Here is a 5,991-nt window from a genome sequence, read left to right as displayed (position 1 = left end):
CTTGACATGCAATTTTTGTGACACTCAGTACATGACAAGAGAGGCAGAGCAGGATGAAAATCAGTTGTGTTCTCAGAAGTGGAGCTCAGTGCCTGCTTTTTTTGCTTGTGATTTGGGTTGGGAGAAGAATTGAACAGTTGTGGTGTTTTGTTCATTGATGCCTGGTGAAGAGCAGCACAGCACTGCATCTCCTGGCTGAAGGAGGGCAGCCCTTGGGAGCCGGAGAGAGGTAAGGCGCTGGTACACCTTTTCCTTGCTAGCCTTAATGCATCTGGCAATGATCAAAGTTTTGCTTTTCTAGCTTGTTTTTTCTGATGCTTTGCCAGTATTACAGATGGGATGTATTGTATGTATGGCCAGTCTTCGCGAACGAAGATTTGGGAAAGGTCTTTTACCTTTTGAGCCTGCGCAGTGGATTTTTTAGGTGAGACACAGTGTGCGCTGAACTGAGCCCACTCTTTAATCCTGAGGTTCATCTACTGGGGCCAAGCGAGCTTGGACAGTGGCAGCGAGGTCCTCAGGACGTAGGTTTGTTTAGAGTGACCTTCTCTTAGATGGATGGCCTTACAGGGCTGACGAGATGGGATGTATTAGCATGTCCTTAACAACCACCCCCAAAAGCCCCCAGCACCCACGACATACAAGTTTATGAGAAGATGGAATTTTTTCACTAAAACTGTTACTGTGGACGTGGCGGGGAGCTGGAATGGGGCCCCTGAGGAGCCTGTGTGGAGCCATTGAACCTCCTGAGTTGAGGTGACAGTGCTGGATTGTCACATCTCAGGGCTGATAGAGCATTGTTAGGTCAGGATGTTCATGAAGTGTCGCAGCTGTTTGCAGAGTGGCTGTCACTTTGAAAGCAGCACAGTCATACTCATCGTGTCCTTGACCTGTGCCTGCAGCCTCTCCTGCTTTGGTCACAAGGTGTCAGGCCTCGTACACCTGTGTCTTTTCCAGTTTCTCTCAAGAGCCTGGTGACAGGGAGGCTTCTGGTCTTGCCAAAACCCAACAAAAAGTGTAGTTTTTCCTGCAGCTTTTCAGCTTATATATGTTTTGCCATAGAGGTCTGTGTTTGTCTCTTGGTACTTCTACTTTGTGTGTGATCCTTTCCCCTTTGGGCTAGGATCTTTTCCCCTTTTCATGATGACTCCTCAGAACTTGGTCTTCCAGCCTCCTACCCGCCTTATGTTTATAATAAATATTTTTGTTTCATTTGTTCACTTCGGTGGGTTTTGTCCATGAATAGAACCTCCTGACATCACTCAGAGTCTTGGATAATATCTGTGATGGGGCAGTAGTAGGTGACATTTGAGGTGTTGCTGTTTGAGGTGATGCTGCTTCATTGACTCTGAATACCTTCCTGTTCTGTTGAGATCTTCCATCTGTGTAGTGCTGCCTTCCTAGCGCTGCTGAGAGCCAGCTTGGAAGAGTTTCCAGCTTCTAGAGCAGTACCAGCGGTAGCAGAAAGGATGAGATCAAGCCTTTTCTGGCTTCGAGGGTTTGCTCTATTGCCTGAGTCCTTTCTAATAGAAATGTCACTTCTTGTGGCCCAAGAGTTTTGGGTCCAGAGGTCAGCTTGGTTTGAGTGAGTTTTAGAGATTTAGATCTGCACACTGACAGGAGGATCCCATCAACCATCACTGCTTCTTGGAACAGTTGGTCACATCCATTTGAGGCAAGTGATTTTCTTCTGGGTTCTTTGATCTCTGGTCTCTGGCCTGTGCTGGATCATGAGCCTGGCTTAGCTTATGTCTCTTGATCTCTTTAGGGTTCAGGAAATGAAGATTTCTTTGGTTTCATTCCTATTTTAGGGAAATAGGATGTTGTGATCACTGCTCCTGAATCTTAAAATCTGTAGATTCTCTGAAATTGGTGAGGGTTTGTATTCATGGCTTTTGGCCATTAGTCTTAGAAGATGCTCTCAGGGAGAGCACTGCCTCCTGCAATGGCACCTTGTTGGTGACATCCTCACAGGTATCATCACTTATACTTGCGTAGGCAACACAAAATCTTGCAGCCTGCCTGTTTGTCATTCATGTGAGTACATCAGCCATTTAGGAATTTAAATCCTTGCCTGTTCCTAGTGGATTTGTCTTAAAAAAAGTGTGAGTAAATGCCAGTTAATGTCACTGCTCCACAACATTATGAAATGCCTAAGTGACTGTTGTGTTTTATTTCATCTGCAGAATGTTCAGGTCGATCCATCTTTGAACAGTTTCTCTCTCCTTAATGGGCAGTTTGGAAAAATTAATGATCTGTTCCAGAGTAGCTGGGATTTCTTTTTATTCTGCATTCTCAAGAGAAGCATCCAACACATGGCAGGAGGAACAGAGTTAAAAAGAAGAAAGATTTGCTGCTAAAGTCAAGAAACTTGGATATTTATTACTTAACACGGACCAACCCTCCAAACTGGTATTAAAAGACTGAGGTGTAGAAACAGCTGAAATCAGCTCTGGCAGTACATCACATTTCTTTTAGTGAACTGAAGCAGCAGCTCAGGTGAGCATCATCTGCATTCTTGTTTCCAGATTCAATCCTGTGTTTTTATAGATAACTATACAGATGCAAAGACTCATAGCTTATTTTGAAAAAAGCGATGAGGATCTTTCCAAGTCTACCTCAGTAATTCAGGATATTTGGTGACATGTGAAATAGGTGACTTTATTTCAGAGGCAGAAGGACAGTTAACCACCTGCTCAGACTCACTGCAGGACTATATTAATATTTACATGTTAATATTACTAACTAGCAATCTCAAATTAATCACCACATTAATGAAGAGCCTTTTCTGAGATTGTAAATTCTATTTTGTTCACTTTTGCTGCTTTTGTATCTGCTGAATGCCAGCTCCCCCTTTTCCATGGGGTGGGATTGGAGGGCCTGTACTCTGTTGTAATAACTTTCTCCTGTTTGAAATGCCATTATTTCTGGTCTGTTTTTAGATGATGAAGGATAGACACTGCGATGGGCACTAAAGCATGGACTTGCAGTGTGCACTCTGATGGCAGGTACTCCTGTCTGGTCCTGGTGGTCTGACATACCTGGGGAAGGCTTAGGCGCTTGTGTGTCTTAACTGTGGTTTTCTCCATTTATTAATTTTAGTGTTGATTGAAATGTTTGTCTTTATTTATAGCATATCCAAGAGCTGTGTTGCAACAGAGAAGGTAAGTTGACAGGTGGGGGCCAGGGGAGGAATGAGTTGATGGCCAAGCTCTGGATAGTTAATCTTTTCTGGGTTTTTTTTTTAAAGTTTTATGGACAGCTGTCAAATTGATCAGACAGCTGCTGAAACCATTACAAAAACAATTTGAGAATTAGATTTTTAACTGTTCCTGAAGTATTTATTTATCCTTCAAGATGTAGACAGATGCAAAGTCACCATTCTGTTCAGTGAGATATTTTTCCTGTTCATTTTCTTGATTGACAATTACTGTTAGTGTAGCGCTTGTTGCTAGAAACCGTTGAGCTGGTCATGCTCATTTTTCTCTGCGGTGAGCTTGTGCTCTCCTGCTGTGAGCTCATGCTCTCCTCTCTGTGATGGGGGAGTGCTGGTTGCTGTTAGCTGCGCTCTAAAGACAAGAATTCCTGGGTGAGGTCAAGTTTAGGTAGTGTTTGTTCTGAAGCCCAATAAAAACATTAGCTACTATATATCTTGATTCTCTGGTTTGGGTTATAAAGGACTTGCCTGCGAATGCACGTGGGTCACCTTGTTTTGACGGGTAATTAAGTCTGGGTTTCTTCCTTAGGTAACCAAGCAAACAGTCTCAAATATGCTTTGCTAGGCAGAACCATGTGTAGACAGCAAGGTTTTATTATCCCTGGGGAAAAATGTACCACAAGGGCATGAAACCTAAATTACCTTGAATGAAATATCTTAATGCCCCAACTTGGAGAATGATGTAGACAATCCTGGATATGAATTTTGTTTTAACCATCATTAAAGTTCTGTGTGCAATCTGTACTTCTGCAGGAATGTGAAACATCCCAGGGATTGGCTGGCTGCCTGAAGAGCCCTGGCACCCGCCTGTCATGACAAGAGACCTGAGCAGTGACATGCCCACAGTAGCAGTTCAGGTGGGTGTGTTACCTGTATTTAAAGTCTTTTCTAGTTCTCTGCATTGTACCAGAAATTGCACGTGCCTTGTACAATCTGTTTGGTCCTCTTGTAATGTCCACTTTTCCTAATAAACATCTTTAGAAGTCTTTGCTTTGTGGCTGATTTCCAAGGGTATGAGTGTTCCCATGTTTTAGTTACATCCTTGTGATGTGTTCTTTGGATCATGTAGGAAAGAGAAGAGAAATTTGTAATTGCTTCCTTTGAGTAGAAACTTTATTTGAAGCTGCCAGATCCATGCAAGACCTTTGCCGGTAGCTTCTCTGAGTCTTTTCTTGGAATGTCCTGATGCTTCAGATCAGACAGAAAACCACTGTAAGCAAAATGGAAGAAGCTTCTCATGAAGAAAAATTAATTCCGAATGTTTGTTTGGGAAATGATGGTGAAACAAATGGGAAGTTGTGATCTTAGGTCCTGTCCCACTTCAGCCATATGAAGTTCAGCTACCTTGCACTTACATGAATACCAAGGGTTTGGCTTCATCCTGGTTTGTTAGTTTTTGTTTCAAAGGAGGACTGAGAAAAGAGCAGAATGCACCCAGTGGTCTTTAATGTGCAGCACTTCCCTGTGTTTGCAATGTTCCTCCCTTCAGTTGTTTCCAGGGAGGAGGGAAGGTGGCCTGTGTGCCTGCACAGATCTGTTTTCAGGAGGTGAAAATCTGTGCGTGTGTGCATGTGTGTATTTACTTCAAAATCCCTTTCTTCTATAGCAGTGTTCTGGCATGTCCTGGAGTTCAACTGGACACTGTTTTTTAGTTCAGCTGGGCAGACATTACCAGAATCCCCCCAAAAGACGCTCTTTTTTCCCACGTTTAATCCTTTTTACATGTGGCATTTACATGTGTACTAATCTTGCTAAACAGCAGGAATGGACAGTTCCTAACAATAGCTACTACAGAAGTGTAAATTCAGAAGTTGGCATGAGATTATTTTGGAGTCTTGGCCAAGAAAACAGGATTAGAGTTTAACAAACATACTTGGCAATTTAAACAAAATCCAAAAGTTCTAAGATTTGACTCAGCTCTATTCCTCCTCAAACAAACAAAACCTTCTTGAACGCCTTGATCTGACACATGGCAGTGTCAGCGTTGTGTGTGCAGTCCCTGAGTGCAGCTTCCAGCTCCTCACTGGTGTGACCTGCTGGCAGGCAGCTTGCTCCCTGGGAACAGGATGGTGTGATGTTGCATTCAATCAAAATTTAGAATGTCTCCTGTTATGGCAAAAGTTTTAAGTTTGGGTTTAGCATCCTGTGAATAACCAAGCAGAGTGCTTTCATGGGGAAAGGGGAGATGCACTTCAACTAGGACTGGCCTTGAGGGAATCTTCAGCTGCAGATGAGGAGCCATCCCCTGCCCTGCAAATCCACCAGACCTTGAATAAACTTGTTTTATGTTTATGTTCAATTGTGTGAATTCCGACTTTTTGTAAAGGGGCCTGTGAATTGGAAATTAATCTTGTGTGTAAGTTGTATCCAGCTCTGATGTCCCCAGCATAAGGAGAATGTGATACTGTTGGAGGGAGTCCATAGGAGGCTGCAGAGATGCCCTGAGGGCTGGTGCCCCTCTGCTCCGGAGCCAGTCTGGGAGAGCTGGGGGGGTTCACCTGGAGAAGAGAAGGCTCCAAGGAGACCTGAGAGCCCCTTCCAGGGTCTAAAGGGGATCCAGGAGAGCTGGAGAGGGACTTGGGACAAGGGCCTGGAGTGACAAGGGGGGACTGGCTTCCCACTGCCAGAGGGCAGGGTTAGATGGGATATTGGGAAGAAGTTCTTCCCTGTGAGGGTGGGGAGGCCCTGGCACAGGTTGCCCAGAGAAGCTGGGGCTGCCCCATCCCTGGAAGTGTCCAAGGCCAGGTTGGACGGGGCTTGGAGCTAGTGGAAGG

The 5,991-nt window shown here is 44.3% G+C and overlaps 1 long non-coding RNA gene across 1 annotated transcript; it reads left to right on the top strand.

Moving 5' to 3' along the window:
* Positions 1 to 518: 518 nt before the first annotated feature.
* Positions 519 to 5,516, top strand: LOC113983967. Its single transcript, XR_005565170.1, has 2 exons — positions 519 to 3,008; positions 3,134 to 5,516. It is a non-coding gene; the product is annotated as an uncharacterized LOC113983967 (long non-coding RNA).
* Positions 5,517 to 5,991: the final 475 nt, after the last annotated feature.

The sequence above is a fragment of the Pipra filicauda genome, unplaced genomic scaffold (genome assembly GCF_003945595.2).
Source record: "Pipra filicauda isolate LSUMZ 115617 unplaced genomic scaffold, ASM394559v2 scaffold431_size579624_pilon, whole genome shotgun sequence".
NCBI classification, from domain to species: Eukaryota; Metazoa; Chordata; class Aves; order Passeriformes; family Pipridae; genus Pipra; species Pipra filicauda.
The sequence above is the reverse complement of the archived record's forward strand: the minus strand, read 5'-3'. Positions and strand labels throughout refer to the sequence as shown.